Below are 17,048 nucleotides of genomic sequence, written 5' to 3'. Positions count from 1 at the left end.
TGAGGCCACACATCTTTGTCTCCTACACAAGGCTTTGCTTGTGCTTTCAGGAGCAAAACCTTGAAGCCTTTAATGCCTTAAGAAACCCATGCCTATCTGCCCACGTCCAAGGTCCTTTTGTGCAGACTCACTGGTGCCCTGGTCATAAGCACACAGCAACCTCTTGACTCTCCCAGACTTTGAAAGGTTTGGCTCACTATCCAGATCATTCCAAAGAGCTCTTGGTCGCAGACACTTCTCAAGCCTTCCTGGGAGCAGAAAGAGCTTTGTGGGCCAGACGTGGGGTCACAGAGTCAAAAAGGTTCTCAGCAGCCACCCTGTCCTCAGAATCAGACAAGTTGACCAGCTACCCCAGATGCCTGCCTGGACTCTGCTAATAAATCAGAGAGCAGCAAGGTCAGGGGAGTGCTGAAATGTACGCGCATATTTTTGAGTAAAGCATTTCAAAGTCTTGCTTTTGCCTGCAGCAGGGCCAGAAGCCCCAGAGGAGGAAAATTCTAACTCTATCGAGGAAGTGAGTTTTGGGTTGCCAACCACCCCATTTCTTTTAACCACTGTGATTCTACCCAGATGTTCTTCCTCAGATGCAAAGGCATCATTTTCTTGCCAAAAAACTCAATGATTGATCAAGGCTTCTTTAAATCATTTCATCTTATCCATTCCCATCTGAAGGAGCAAATATTGCATTAATATTAATATTCTTATTGTCTCCCTGGAGAGAGAGAGAGATGCCCCTTTAACCCCCTCCCAATTACTGCCAACACCACAGGGATATGAAGTTAGAGAAAGAAGCTACCAATGTGGGGGCTGTGGTTGTTTTATTAGCAACAGCTGGTGGTGGGCCCTGCCCTTTTTCTTTCTTTCTTTTTTTTTTTTTTTTAATGTTCTGCTTGTCAGATCCAGCTTCTTGAGACTGGATGGCAAAGGGTGAGACAGGAACACTGCATATTTCAGATTTTGCATGCAGAAAAGGGGATTTATGCTAAAGAAGGTGCAGTCAACATTCAGAAGCTGATTAAAAAAAACTTTATAAAAGATTATTTACTCTCTATACTGGGTAGGTAACATTTGAGCATTTAGACAAACATATCAAGTAACTGAAACCACCTGTAGGATTTGAAAAATATTCTGTCTTTCCTTCTCATTTGTCCAAGAGGCCTTAATAATAAAAAAAAAAATGTGGGCCGCACATGTCTTACATTTATTCTTATTATAACTTTAAGTATGTTTATGATCAAGGGTGGCGTTTGTGGACACCGGGGCTCCTTCTGTGTTGACCATCAAAAGGAAATCTGTGCCATTTGCCCAGAAAAGAAATAAATCTTCCTTTACTCACCCCAGGCCTGGTTCCTATCTAAGAAACCTAAATGGACACTGTTTCATCTTATTTCATGTTTGAAATTCCAGGTAGCGTTTTCAGGTATACTAAATTCACATTTGGAATGTGTATTTGACAGAAACTTTTGGTTAGCTAAGCATGTGCCCTTTGTCATTGTGGCTATTTAATTTTCATCTGGTTTTCCTAAACTAATCAAAATGGGGTGAATTTCATACAGGTATTAAGTTACTACCCAGGAATTAAGAGCACATACTGTACAATCAGAGTTTGCAACCATCTTAATTTCATCAAATACCAATTATATATCATGCAATTAAGAAAACATGAATTTGAATAAGAGAACACATTTTAAGTATTAGAAGGAAAAGGGCATGATTAAGGTAATGCATTGCTGACTCAAGTCCGTAAATAATGACTATTGGGAAGAAAATGGTTAACATAATCCAGAATGTGGATTCATGATGTGCCTGCCTCTTGGGAAGAGAGACTAGAATAATGTCAAATGGAAAGAAATCTTGGCTGTCCTCCCTATTTCTTTCATGTGTAACAAATTTAAGACATATATTTCTTCCCTATGGTTAAACTATACTTAAAAATAAAAATTTCTAAACATAACCAACTCCTCTAGGACTAATGCTTGATACCTCCATGGAATCTTAAAAATAGCAATAACAATTGGGAAATGCATGGTCTTTCTCAGATACAGCTGTTTAACTGGCTATGCATTCTCTGTTCTTATTTTTATGGTCAGATCATCAGGAAGTTCACTGTAAAGGAAGCAGATACCCTGCTGCTTATGGCCATGTCTATATTTTAGTGGGTACTGTTTGGGGGAATTCATTTGCTTCTGATAATTGATAAATATTATTTTTCAGAAGAAAGAATATACTGCATCCAAAATAATTTTATTATTGTTATTATTATTATTATTTGTGGTGCAGGGGATCAAACCCAGGGCTTCACTCATGCTAACTGTTCTATCACTGAGCCACACCCCCAGCTCTAAAAACATTATTATTAGACACACTAATGGTTATCATGATAGGCAGAATAATGGCCTATCCAAAGACAAATGGAGAAAGGAGGTCATGAGCCAAGAAATATAGGAAGTTTCCAGAAACTGGAAAAAGTCAGGAAATGGACTTTTCACTAAAGCCTCCACAAAGGGACAGAGCCCTGAGGACACCATGATTTCAGCCCAAGCTGCAGCAGACTTTAGCTCTTCAGCAAAGTAAGATAATAATGTCACCACTACGTTTGTGGTAGTTTGTTCAAGCAGCAAGAGGAAACTTGTGATATGTTACTTTTTATTTCTGAAGATTCTGTTTGGAATTAATGGCTCTACCTCCAGAACATGTTATTATCAAGGAAATTCACCAAGACTCAAACCATGCCAGAGAAGAAAATGGATGTGGAAGGATGAGGATGTGGCCTGAGTAAGTGTAACACATCTCAATTATATTTTCTGAGAGCCCCTTAGAGGAAGCTGTGATTTTAGTTTCAATAAATGTTATACCTTGGTGGGTCATTAATGGCATTTGTTTTTTTGTAAGAACCTAAAGTTAATGACAATATTCCTTCATGTTAATGATTTTTGCAAAGAGTAATAGAAAAATCTGAATCTTAATGTCTCCATTTTTGGTTAAAGTGTTTACCTCACAACAAACTAGACAACAGCAAAATCAATACCTTTCATGTTATTCAAGGACCAGCTTTTAAATCTGTGGGAGAAGTCTTGATCAAACGGTACCTTTTTGTTTCATTCTCTTTCATCAGAGAAGTTAGAGGTGAAAAAGACCCACAAGATCATAAATTAATGATTCTGTGTTAATGCAGATGTCCCTGTTAATTAATAAAGGAAAGTAAAACGTGAAGCTTGAATATATCCAAGTACCTTTTAGTCTAGGAGAAAGATTAAAACTCGTTTCTGTTTTACACACAAAAAAAGCTGACTTACAAAATCCTGACCCTAAGTCTTAATCTTTATGATTTTAAAAAAACAGATTCTATCCCTAACTGAGGGTCAGGCAGAATTGGGCAACCCTGAAGCAAACACAGGAAATTCCCATGTTGCTGGGTCACTAGACAGAGTAGAGTCCCTAAGCAGAACCTGCAGCTTCCTCCTATTTCTCCCCCAGCCTTTTGCAGATTATCCTTCTAGTCCATTCCAAGTACAATATTAGAAGCTGTCAGCTTCAGAAGAGATGCACCTCCTAAATGGGGGTCCAACCTTACAAAATAGTACACTTAGAAATGGAAGCTAATAAGACTCAGTATAAATAAATATGAAAGCTGGATGTCTTTCATGACCTATCCTCAGAGCTGCACGACATTATTTTATCCTGTGGGTCACAGTGTTCACCACTACCTGGAAACTCTACAAGGGCATGAATATTCGGGCCCTGAAGGGCCATTTTGGAGGCTGACTACTACACAAGGGATTGTTTTCCTTCAAAGACATTGTTAAGGTTTGGCCCTTTTGACTTCAATCTACAGAAAAACTTCTTTCAGAAATGGACTGTTTACATAAATGTTTGCCCTCCCTTTCTTCTGGAGTGGCAGCACCCATGATCATGACGGCAGGGAAATGGAAAGACTGATATCATTATCATTACTATGAAAAAAATTATCTGCTAACTAAGTCAAGCCTTTAATTAATCTCTTTGCTATAGTTTGGAATGTCCCCCAAAGGCTATGGTGTTAAGTGCTTGGTTTCCAGTCTTTGGCATTATTGGGCATTATTATACTGTGGTAGAGCCTTTAACTAGTGAGACCTAGTAGGAGAAAGTTAGGTCATTAGGGGTGTGCCCCTGTGGGACCCTGATCTCTTCCTGTCTTTTTCTCTTTAGTTTCCCAGATGCATATAGGTGAGAAACCTCCTCTGCTATGTGCTCCAACCCTACTATAATGTGCTGACACCGACTGAAAGCAACAGGTCCCAAACCTCTGAAACTGTGAGCCAAAGTTTTCTTCTTTTAATTTGATTCTCTTGGGTATATTGGTATAGCAGCAAAAGCTGACTGACATTCAATGCTCTGAAAGAGAGTATTTCTTTTTTCTCAAATCAAATAAGCAAGTGACAATAAAATACCTTCTTCCTGAGGTTCAAGGAGATACTTAAGACTTGTCATTGGGAAAGTCACTGAACTTATGTGGATGAAGAAAGAACATCGTATTCTTTAATGACCTTGAAAAAAAAGTCTCTTAGATAGCAAATGGATAATTCAAGGTTCTGATGTTAGTGAAAATGACCAATGTTAAACAGAAGTTGACATGATTTCAAAATCATTGGTTAAGTCTTCAAGATGAGCACATTCCAATGTCAAAACCAATGAGACATGATGGTATGTTGTGCTTTTTGTTTACCAAAGAAACAAAACCTAGTACTTTGAAGCAAAGCATGGTATGTGCTTCATAATTCAACAAGTATTAAAATTTTGTTTTCAAGTCAGACTTTTGATTGACAAAGAAATGCTTTTACAATTTTGGAGATGTCAATGGACTTTGAGATTTCTGAAAGACACTAACAAAATGGGAATTCTCTAATAGTACCAGCATGAATCTAATAGATAAAACCAAGAACTAAAGGCAATCTTTAAAGGAAATAGCTCATTAGCCAATTCTTCCATGACCTTCATCAAATGATTGAAAAAAAATTGTGAGTGTGGAGTGGATGAATTTATTTGATAGATACTATTTTAGTATTTCTTCTCTGGTCCAAATTACAAGTGTTTTGACTATTTCCCAGGATACAGTTTCACAATTAAATGTGAATTGTGTGTGGATTCTTTCCCTTAGGAATATTATAATCAGCTTTGAGAGATGTATAAGAACAAAGTTTTTGTGTAGAAGCAAGATTGCATTTTTATAAGGTTCCAATGAAAAATGTCTACCTTGCTTGATTTGTTGAGAAGGTGGACTGTTTTGTTGGCTTTATGCTTTTATTGGGAGGATCTGGGCATACAAGAACACTGTGGCTTTTGTATCCCATGATGCTCAATAGTGAGAGTAGAAACAATGGCACAGGGAATGTATAATTTTTCCCCATGATATTTCCTCCAATTGAACATTGGCCGACGTAAAAAGGCAGAGTTGCCAGGTTTATTTCCTTTTGTTATCATCTGTGGGAAATCAGTCTCAGTGCCATATCACGATGATGATTGTGTTTGCTTTACCTGACTCTGTAGAGTAGTACTGCCACCCTATACTTCTTTGAATCAAAGTGATACTATAAAACATGGTTGATACTAACACTATTTAAAAATGAAAATGGTTATCAAAATAACAGAGAGGTGAATCAAAGACAAATAATACTCTCCCAAGACTCATTTGTTAATTCATTAAAAGATCTTGCTGTCTTCATTTGATTTCTTGTCTCTTGTCCACTAGACTGAACTCCTGTGGACTTTAATCTCTCTGTCTACCAGATTAGTGATTTCTTATAACAGCCTTGTGAGTTAGAAATTACTCACTAAACCTTACCTACTTCCTATCTAAATCTCAGTGCAATTAGCAGACAGTGCCAGCCTCATAATGTGCGCTTATTAAAATTTCATTAAAGAAATAAATGAATGCAAGCATGAGAAAAATAACTTTGTTTATATATCTCTACCACTTGCTGCAGAAGAGTCCTTTGATAGGAATATTCCTATCTGGTCAGCAAGTAAAATATTATGTTATCCATAAGCCCCTCAGGCCATCAGAACTCAAGGGTGATGAACTTGGAATCAGAGGACCTGGGTTCAGATTCTACCTTTGCTACTTACTTGCTGGGAAATAGGTTTCAATATATTAGTTTACCCATTTATTCTGGAACCACTGGATGCTTTTACCTTTATGATGCTAGGAATATCAATGAGTGTCTCTGAATTTTGATTAACTCATCTGTAACAGAAGAACATTAATATGAATTTTATAAAATTACCTTGAAGATTAAGCAAAGTTCAGTGACATGACATTGGGAAGTATCTAGACTCCAATATGTGTCTGATTATATAGTGGGTATTCAATAAAATCTAAGAACATATTCAAGACCATCCAGCTCCCTTTACTCTGACTACATTCATCAATCAACCCTCTCATGTTCATTTAATTCCTCCAGAAAACTTTTGACTAGGAATGAAAAATACTGAGGAAATAATGAAATGTTCTCATTTTAAATCTCATTATATATACCTACGTAATTCTTGCTAAAAATTATTTGTAAGGTACTTACATGTCTGTTTGCTTGATTATTATAAATTACTTACTAGAGGCTGTCAATCCTGCATGAACTAATATAAAATAATCTTTTTTATCTACAAAACTAAAGACCAGGTCTGGATTTGTGATGACTACATTAAGGGCAGATATCTTCTGATGCTCAGACTCATTTGATATCTGTCCTTCATTTTCTACCTTCAAAGTTTAAAAAAAAGGTTAGAATTTTCCTATATATATCAAGTCCACAAAGTCAGTAGAGCAAGATCTCCATGATAAATCATCCAGGATGACCATCTTGGATTCACTCATTCATTCAGCAGAAATCAAATCCACTAACCATCAGTTGTGTGCCAACCTCTGAGTTGGGATCTAGTAATTAAATATGGAGAAAACAGGATCCCTGCCCTTGAGTAGTAATACACACTCTAGGAAGTTCTTGATTACACTGAAGTTTACAACAGCTTGAAGAACTTGTTGGGTGTCTACCTAGTTCAGATCCTGCATGGAACTCATCAACTAAAAGTAGATCCAAAGTGAGAGGTGATGGGATAGACATGCACACATGTGCAATAGCACAGCATGGGACTTCCTAAATTCTATAAATATAAATTGCATCCCAGCACTAAGTCGACTTACTATAATGTGGTTACTGAAAGGTAGATTTAGAACATGACACGTTGAAAACATTATCATCCGGTTGTCTGATCTGTGTTATTGGATACTCTATTTGGAAAATGTGCATATTTAACTCATTAATTTATTCACTCATTTGACAACTGTTTATGGAGAGCCTGCTATGTGCAAAGAATTGTTCTGAGCTCCAGGAATGAGTGGGCACCATCGATTTAAATCCTCTCCATGAATCTAAGCCCAGCTTCAATCTCATTCTCTTCATAAATAGTCCACATCCTGGAGTGGGACTCTTCCAAACTTCTGTACTAAGTTCTGGATCTCCTAAAACAAAATATTGTTGAATTATAATACACATACAAAAAAGTATGCTTCAAATTCATGTTACAATGACTAAAAATACATGTGTAACCAGCACCCAGATCAGAAAAGGCAGAATGCTACTAGCACCCCAGAGGTCTCTTAGAATTGCCAACCCTCTCCCCCAAATAAGGGTGGTTTCTATCCTGACTTCCAAAAACATAAATGGGTTTTAATTATGTCATACTTTATATAAATGGAATCATATTATTCTTATCTCTAAAGGTATTTATAATGTACCGCCTGGTTTGCTGTTTTATAAATTCTGTGTTTTTAGTGATAAGTATATAAGTTCCTTCCTAATAGAAAAAGGCAGAATTTCTAAGAGTGTCTTAGATAAAATTCATTAAACTGGGTGCTTACTCAATTCATCTAAGTCTATGGAGATGTAGACTTGAGACTTTACCAGGAACCTGTCTGAAAATGGGGATCTAGTTTCTATTCTAGTCATCACTTCTAGATACCACTCTGTGTGTAAACTTTTTCTAGGTCAACTTGTCACTGCCTGATTGAATCAGCATTTCTGTGCATGAGAATAAAATGTTTTTTTCCCCATCCTAATAATATTAATGGAGGTTCTCCAGACTGGAATTAACTTACTGCTGACCTCTTGGGTCTATCTGAAAATTATTCTTAGCCTCATAGCTTCCTTCTGGTGACTTTATTGATTGGCAAGAGAAGAGTGTCACAGGATCCCATTAGTGATCATGTGGCAGGTGGTTTATCTTCCTCTCCAACATAAGAAATACTCAGCTGCCATAGCACTATTGAAAGATTCTTGTTACCTACGACCTATTCCATTTTCTTTTTTTGTTTGTTTGTTTGACAGATTACCACCATTAACTCTTGCTAAAAGCCAAGCAAGTGACATGTCACTCTACTGAGAATTTTTTTCTATATCACTTACTTTCATTTTCAGCCTTGTTATAAGCTTTCTCAATCCCCAGTCCTCTGGAAGGCATTGACCTCTACTGTGCACTCAGGACCATAGCAAATGGGTTATTCTGAGACATAAGGAAAGAAGACCTTAAAATGATACTTCCTAATGGAGCCATTCTGGGAAACACTGACCTAGCCATGGCCCTGGGTACTCACTGTGGATGTCCATCACCAAATAGCCACAAACAAATCCTGCTAAGTCACAGCAGTGCAAGCTGCTTAAAGGGCATTGAGGGAGTAGGAAGACAGTGGCAGAATAAGAAGGGAGACCCAGATGACAGATGCTTGCAGTACAGGAAGCAAGAAGTTCCAGGTTGTGGTGGGCAGAGCTTCAGATCTGTTGAGCCTGAGAGTCACATCCAAGATTTTCTTCTTGCTGCTTCTATTGCTATTTTAATTTTTGCCAACTCAACACTAGACCCTGAACTAGACCTGTGACTGGTGTCCCACATTCTAGATCATTATTCCATCTGCTGGCTCTCCACTGCTCATCCCTTTGGAGTTTTGTCTCTTAAAAGAAAGACATTGAGACTCTGACTTCAAGATCCATGGGGTTACTTCTGACCTTCTCTTCTGCTTTTCCTATATATTGATGCTCTTTCCTATAATTCATGAGGAGACGGATTATAAGAATGCTATTCAGTAAGAGCATTAGTAAGCCAAACCGCACGTCTGTGCATCAACTCATTATTGTGTTGCTTTTGTTTGGTTCCAGGGGCACTTTCCTGTTTCATCAACTAGGTGATGGGAGAGGTGTGGAGCATGGTAGTCCCTAAGCAGGTTCGGAAACACCTTGTCTTCTCATTTGCTTTTGTTGTAAAGGTGACCATCAAGACTTTGCATACAGTGCTGAGGAATGAGCTGCCGGTCTTCCTCAGTTGCCATGGCAGTGACTAACAGGGTCTCCAGTTGGACACAAGGACTTTTGGCAGTTTAAACAAAGACAATGGGAAAGTATGTTTTTTTGACCCGTTGCAGGAAATCCTGCCCAAGACACACAAGAATGCAGCATTTCCCGGACTGCTGGTAGCTTAGGTCTCTTGTTGAGGGTGGGCTTGACTAAACTTGGAGAAAGATTCCCAAGTAAATAAGAAAACTTGAAAGTCATTACCTAGGTCTGAAGGTGTTAATGTGCTGCAAAACCCCAGTATGACCTTGTTTTTGGACCTTTGGGATACAAAAAAAAGTGACACATTTGTCTCAAGATAAATTAAAAGAGAAGATAAGCACACCTGATCTTGACTATGCCCTTTTACCCTGCTTAGTTTTGAGTTTCCTAAAAAAAGTTGCTATTAACCAAGAACCATAGGGTAAGATGCTAACTGGAATACAGGACAATGAGCGCTGTCTCATGACATTAGAAACAAATGATGGTTCGATATCTTTATTCTAAAAGCCTTAAACGAGGAGGGGCCATGCAAGCTATGTTTTCCTTCCCTGAACTATGGTAAAAGTCACAAGGATAGGCAACACACAGCTGTCTTGCTCTGCGCTGGTGGCCCTCTTGGATGGTGACATATCAGAGCAGCACTGGTTTCTCTGAACAAAAATAATGAGAGAAACATCTGTCTCCCTGCTAGTCTCTTTTCCAGGCAAATGGCACTTACAATTCCTATTTTAGACTTGTAAGTGCTCCCCTGAAAAAGCAACTTTGGTGTTAACCACATCTCCCTCTGAATCTGTTGATCACTTTTCTTTTACTGGTGTTTTAAGACAGTTCAAAAACAAGGAAGACAACTGCATGAAGTGCATGCATATTGCTGCACTGGGATTAAGGAAGAATAGGTGAGGAGAACAGAGGAATATGAAGATCCTTCCTTCCTTCCTTCCTTCCTTCCTTCCTTCCTTCCTTCCTTCCTTCCTTCCTTCCTTCCTTCCTTCCTTCCTTCCTTCCTTTCATGTTGGATGTTGAACCCAGGGCCGGGAGCATGCTTAGTGCACTCTCTTCCATGGAGTTAAACCCCCAGCTCCCATTTTTTATTTTCTTTTCAACAAAAAAATAGGAGAGTCCATGTTTTGGAAATGTTTGCATTTAAAATCTTGCAGAAATTGGAAAATTACCAAGTGACTCAGTTTGTGAGTGGAATAGTGTTAAGAGTGATACAATCATGTAGTCAGGAGTTATAGTCCAAATGTTAAAGACCTACCTATCTCCCTCCCCTCCAACAGAAACACACCGTGGCCTATACTCAACTAAGCCACACTTTCATAAGGAATTCAAACAATGTCCCTGAGATTAACAAATGGCTTGTGAACTGGTATCTCTAAGGCAATAAGTTGGGAACACAGGCTTCCTGCTTTCTCACTAGGGTACTTACAAGAGCTTATGCAGAAAGTGATACCATTTCTGTTTATTTTGGCTCACATAGAAGCAAGACGTTTTGGAGCTGGGAGGAACTTCAAAAACAAAGCAGTTCAACACCTCATGTTTCTAATGAGGAAACTGAGGCTTAGCAAAGTACCACAGTGTGGCCAAGGAGGTGGCAGGATGCTGGGCTCTCACCTCTGACCTCTCCAGCCCTCTCCTCCTGAGGTATATCAGCTCTCTCTTGCTTTTCTCATCCACCTCCTCAGGCATTTCAGATCTATTTCCTCCTCCAAGTGGCTCACGACCTCTTCTGAAAGCATTCTGCTGCTGTTATTTGGAAAACAAAGAACACAGAAGCAATGTATTTCTGTGGATATTTTGGTGCTCACAGACTTGCAGCATCTAACATGAGCACCAGCACTGTGGCCATGTGTCTTGTGGAGCTCAGTCACATTGGGTGTGCCTGGGTCCTTAGTCACTTCACCATATCCTCTCTATCCACCCTCCTTTGTTATCTGAAAATGAAAACACTTCTGAAAATGTTCATAACTTAAAAGTTAATTTAGGATAGCTATTTAAACAGATTCAAGAGTGCCTAAAAGGGAAATAGGAAAAGCAGACCTGCATAAATTCAAACTTATTCTGAAGAAATTTTGGTTAGTATTATGACTTTATGTTCCATCCACCCATTCATCCACTCATCCATTCATTCATCCACTCATCCATGCATTTATCTATCCATTCATCCACCCACATACCCACCCATCAGTCCAACCACCTACCCATCCCTCTATCCATCCATCCACCAAAACATTATTCAACCAACATCTCATTCAAAAACATTTTTTGTATACATTCTAAATACCAGTTATTGAGTTTGCAAAGTCACACAATCTGGCTCAAGAGATCAGAGCATATACATAAATCTTACACTAAGGTATAATGGCTACATAATAGACAAATAGATACAATATTATGTACTGTTTATAAAGGTTTGTGTAAGGCTTGTAATTGAACACTATAAAACACATAATAATAAGTTATAAATAGTCCTTGCCCATTAGAAGCTTTAATTAATAAGAAAGATGAGACACTAAAATCTCTAATGAAAAGTAGAATGTGTTGTTTATTCTAACTTACACTGTAATTTATTGTATTTTAAAAATCGGGACAAAAGCTCCATGTATAAATACAAGAAAAGATGTAGAAGTAGTTATTGTTATTTTGAATTAGAACAGAGCAAGATTTGGGGGTCATAGTGTCCATGGGTTAAAGATAATAACCAGCAAGAGGGGCTGGGGATGTGGCTCAAGCGGTAGCGCGCTCGCCTGGCATGCGTGCGGCCCGGGTTCGATCCTCAGCACCACATACCAACAAAGATGTTGTGTCTGCCGAAAACTAAATAAATAAATAAGTTCTCTCCTCTCTCTCTCTCTCTCTCTCTCTCTCTCTCTCTCTCTCTCCTTTAAAAAAAAAAAAAAAAATAACCAGCAAGAAGCCCTACAGTTTAAAGAGTGTAATGCTTTTATGCCCGGACAAAGAGAATTCAGCAAGTGTAAACTGTGAGGAAATCATTACTATCTAGATTAAGGTTGGTATCCATGACTTAAGGGAAATCAGAAGAAACAGAAAGATTTCATTTCACAAATGAAAATGAAGAGTTTCTGATAGAGAAAGGTTAAAAGTAACACATATTTCACCAAATGAAGAAAAGATGGATGTGTTCTTCTGGCAGGCCATCATGGAAACATGGATGAGGTTGCCCCTGATACTGCTTGATGAGCTCCTTTAGCCTTTAAGGAGGTGGGCAAGCATGGTGGCACATGCTATAATCCCAGCTGCTCAGGATGCTGAGGTAGGAGGATTGCAAGTTCAAAGCCAGCCTCAGCAGCCTGGTAAGGCTCTAAGCAACTTAACAAGACTTTGACTCACTGTGGATGTGCCTCAGTGGTTAGGCACCCCTGGTTTCAATCCCTGGCACCAAAGGGAGAGAGAGAAAGAGAGGGAGGGAGATAGGGAGCTGAGCTTTTTGGAGACTTCCTTCTTTCATTTTCTTTCCTGTTATCAAACATGGTGTTTATTTCTTCCGCAATTTTTCATTTCATTAACATGCAAAATGGAGAGCCATTATCTCCACAATGATTCAAAAAAATTCCTTAAGGGGCAAAACCATCAGACCCTGCACATTTAAAAATCATTCTGTTTTATTGAGTCCAAATTGTTACCAAAGGCCTTACCTTTTTGTTGTCTAAAGCATGAGGCCCATCTAAAAGTGGGAAAAGGGTTTTTTGGACTCTTCTCGTGCATGTTTCCTTGAAGAGCATTTTCTGCTCCCCTTGGAACTTTACTAAATTACATCGTTCTTCTTGCTTTGGTTTTATTGATTTACCTAAACATTTTTTATTCTATCTCTTAAAATCAATTAATGAAAATGAAAGCAAAAATTAGATTAGGAAAACATAAATTCTTTTTTATATTTATATATGACAGCAGAATGCATTAAAATTCTTATTAACATATAGAGCACAATTTTTCATATCTCTGCTGGTATACAAAGTATATTCCCACCAATTTGTGTCTTCATACATGTACTTTGGATAATAATGATCATCATGTTCCACCATCATTTATAACCCCATGCCCCCTCCCTTCCCCTTCCACCCCTCTGCCCTATCTAGAGTTTGTCTATTCCTCCCATGCTCCCGCTCCCTATCCCACTATGAATGAGCCTCCTTATATCAAAGAAAACATTTGGGAAAATATGGAACGCTTCACGAATTTGCGTGTCATCCTTGCGCAGGGGCCATGCTAGTCTTCTCTGTATGGTTCCAATTTTAGTATATGTGCTGCTGAATCGAGCACAGGAAAACATAAATTCTTGTCAGTGAAGATAATACTACAGCTAAATCCCAATGACAATTGTCCACATTCCACACAGGCTAATTTTTATATTTTAATTTATTGATTTTTAAATTTTTTTATTTTTATTTTTGTCCCATAGTTCAGTTATTTGAGTGAATACTGTTCTCTAAATTTGTATTTATTAAGAAAATTATTGACAGAAAGACAAAAATAAAAATTTCAAATTTCACTCCAAATTTGAACTTAAAATAATTTCAAAATATTTTAAATACTTTATCATGATTTAAGGCATTAAAGATCACAATGTCAGGAGTTGTAAAATATCAAGGAAGGTACAGTTTTTTGAATATGTACATTGTCACCATGAAATAATTAAAGGTAAATGACAATAATAGCACTTGGAAAATTGAATCTGACCTCTACATTTGGAAATACTTGAATTGAGCAAAATGTTTTTTCTTAAACTAGCTATTTAGTTATTTAAAGACCCAAGAATAGATCATGAATAAAATTAACCTGTGGTGATTTTAAAACATGGCTACAAATTCTTTGGCATTCTTTCCATTGAGAAGTGGAGTCTAATTCCCTTTCCCTTGAATATAGGCCAGCCATATTACTGACTAGCTTCTACCAAAGAGAATGTGACTGACTTCTGAGGCTCAGTTAAAAGGGCAATACACTTCTACCTAGTGTGTGAGCTCTCTCTCTTCTCCCTAGGAACCCAGCAGCCATACTGTAAGGAAGCCCAAGTACCATGGAGATGCCACATGTCAGTGAAGCTGCCAACAGCTAAGGTCCCAGATGCTTTTAAAAGAACTTGGGATGTGCTTTAATGAGGTACAATAAGACACACAGACACAGAAAAGATTTGCAAAGGAAGATGTTTTTCTATTTAAAGATCTCGGAAAACAGAAGGCACTCTATGCCACAGAGGCCACAGGACCGAAGCATCAGAGTTGGTCAGGAAGCAGAGAGAGAAGAATTTGATGATGGTTTCCTCTAGAAGGAAAAGGGGAGGCAGAGAAAGCAGGTCTAAGAGTGGCTTGTTTAATTTCAGTGGGCTCTAGGATATATGGAATGTTCTAGTTGTCTGGTTCCTAACCCTGTGCTGATTAAAGCACATAGGCAGTGGTCTAGTCTTTAGAGCACTGGGAGAACATAATAAAGGAGGTGGTTGGAGTAAGGATCCTAGATTGGTCGGTTTGGGCATGGAAGTAATTTACTATGTGGAGGAATTAGCTAGTCGGAGAGGCAGTCACTCTAGTATCAGGAAGGCCCAGTTGTCAAAACATTAGAATAAAAGATGAATAATACACCAGCTAGAATCAGCATCAACTGCCAGGCATGTTAGTGGGGAAGCCTTTAAGATAACTCCAGCTTTAGCTATTCTACTCTGACTATAGACCCTGAGTGAGAGCAGGCTACTTAAGATCCATCAATATTCCAAATCCATGACAAACAATAAGAATAATGATAAATGTTGGTGTTTTATATCATAAATATGTGGGTTTGTTATGCAGCAATAGAGAACCAAAGCACCCTCTGTTTGTTAGTCAGCTTTTTGTTACTGTAACATACCAGAGACAATAACCTTAAAAAGATAAAGGTTTTATTTTGATTCACAGTTTCAGAGTTTCCAGTCCATGATTGGTTGGCCCACTGCTTTGGGGCCTGTAGCAATATATCACATTATGGTAGGTAGCATGGATAGAGCAAAACTGTTCCCTTCATGGTGGCCAGGAAGCAAAGAGAGAGAAAGAGGCTCCACACTCCCCATTGAGGCCATACTCCCAATTACTTATCTCCCACTTAAACCCCATCTCTTAAAGGTTCTATTACCTTCCAATAGCACCAACTTGAGGACCAAGCCTGTAACACATAAGTCTTTGAGGGACATTCCAGATCCAAACTCTAGTACTCTGAAAAAGGAACTGGTATTACTATAAAAATCACTTTCATGCAGAAATACTCAAACTTTAAACATTTATAAGAATTGTATGTATACAGATAAGGCTACATAGTCTCAAATATAGTAGGTCTCCCATATGGCATTATGACATTAATTATGACATTTCTAGTGTGTTTTAAACACATAGATTGTCCTATAGGTCACGCTCATCAATTACTATGTACAAATAAAGAAGCACATTTTATCTGAAAACCATTTAATTTGAGAATATAGAGGCTAAAGACTAGAATTATAAAGCAAACTCTGATTGGGCTCCTTCCTAGAGGGCATTCATGGAATTATGTTTTAGGTACATAAGAAAATATGGTAGTGTCCTTGAGAGAGCATCTAAGGATGAAAATGTTATGGTTGGGTCTGCTGAGAGACTGGTGAGCTCTAACTCTATAGCTAATAACTATGTATTTACTATCACAAAGAACAGAGCCCGTGTCTTTGAGTCCCACTCATCAGTCTGGTTCCACTGTGAGACAATCTGCTAGCAGTCCATATGCTGGCCCTGGTGACAAACTAGCTCAGCTCTTTACCCAAGAAGACAGCGCATTCCTGGAGTTGATGCTCATCGGTGTGAGGATTATTACATAAGTAGCAGGTCTTCAGAGAGTCTTCATTCAAGGGGTGCTAGCAATCCTCAGAGCCTCACCAGAATCAGGAAGGGAATCCCTGCCCTAGTGGGGAAAAAAAAAAAAGAAGGGAGAAAACCTTCTGTACTCCTCTCTAATCATCTCTGGACGGAAGGATCCCATACTGAAGGATCAGTGGTGGGTACTGAACAGACCGGCTTAGGTGCCCCTTCTGGATCATCTGGATCCTCCCCTTTCCAATTTCCTTCTCCCCACCCCTACCCCAAGAACCCCTGTATTGTCCTACAGACCCCTCCCCACCCCCCACACTTGAAGGGTTGCTGGGAATTGAACCCAAAGCCTTGCTCATGCTGGGCAAGTGCTTGACCACTGAGCTTCATCCCCAGCTCTGTCTATAGATTCCTTATTTATAAGAGGTTTCCTGATGTCACCTCAATCTCTAAGACCCAGAATTAAGATGCTATAGTGAAGAAAAGTCAGGTAAGAGTTGGGAATTGGGGGACTAAATTAGTGGGTCCAGAACCTTTTTACAATCAGCCAACATGATTCCCAAAAGCTCAGTGTCCCCTGGGGCCAGCCTGCATTGTGGTTAGGCCCCAGTGAGAAGTTCCAAATTCTACTATCTACTTCATGAAAAGGCAATCCAGAAAAAAACAAGTCACAGCATTTTAGAAAGCATAATTTTAAATGCCATAAACCAGAGGTTGAAATGATTGCTTTTTAAATCCCAGGATTCTGACATTAACATTTTAATCAGTTGTTAGTCACACATTTTCAAAATAAAACCTGAAATTATCCATAAAGGAACTCTCTTTGGAGGTGTAGAAAGGAGGTCTCCTTCAGGTCCGTCTAAGCGGT

General features: G+C 38.6%; 1 non-coding gene across 1 annotated transcript; it reads right to left on the bottom strand.

Moving 5' to 3' along the window:
- Nucleotides 1–13,533: 13,533 nt before the first annotated feature.
- LOC120887758 (U6 spliceosomal RNA) lies at nucleotides 13,534–13,640 on the bottom strand. The gene has a single exon (XR_005731084.1). It is a non-coding gene; the product is annotated as a U6 spliceosomal RNA (small nuclear RNA).
- Nucleotides 13,641–17,048: the final 3,408 nt, after the last annotated feature.

This window comes from Ictidomys tridecemlineatus, chromosome 10 (genome assembly GCF_052094955.1).
Source record: "Ictidomys tridecemlineatus isolate mIctTri1 chromosome 10, mIctTri1.hap1, whole genome shotgun sequence".
In the NCBI taxonomy this organism is placed as follows: domain Eukaryota; kingdom Metazoa; phylum Chordata; class Mammalia; order Rodentia; family Sciuridae; genus Ictidomys; species Ictidomys tridecemlineatus.
Note: the sequence above shows the minus strand (reverse complement) of the source record. Positions and strands in the feature narration are given on the sequence as shown.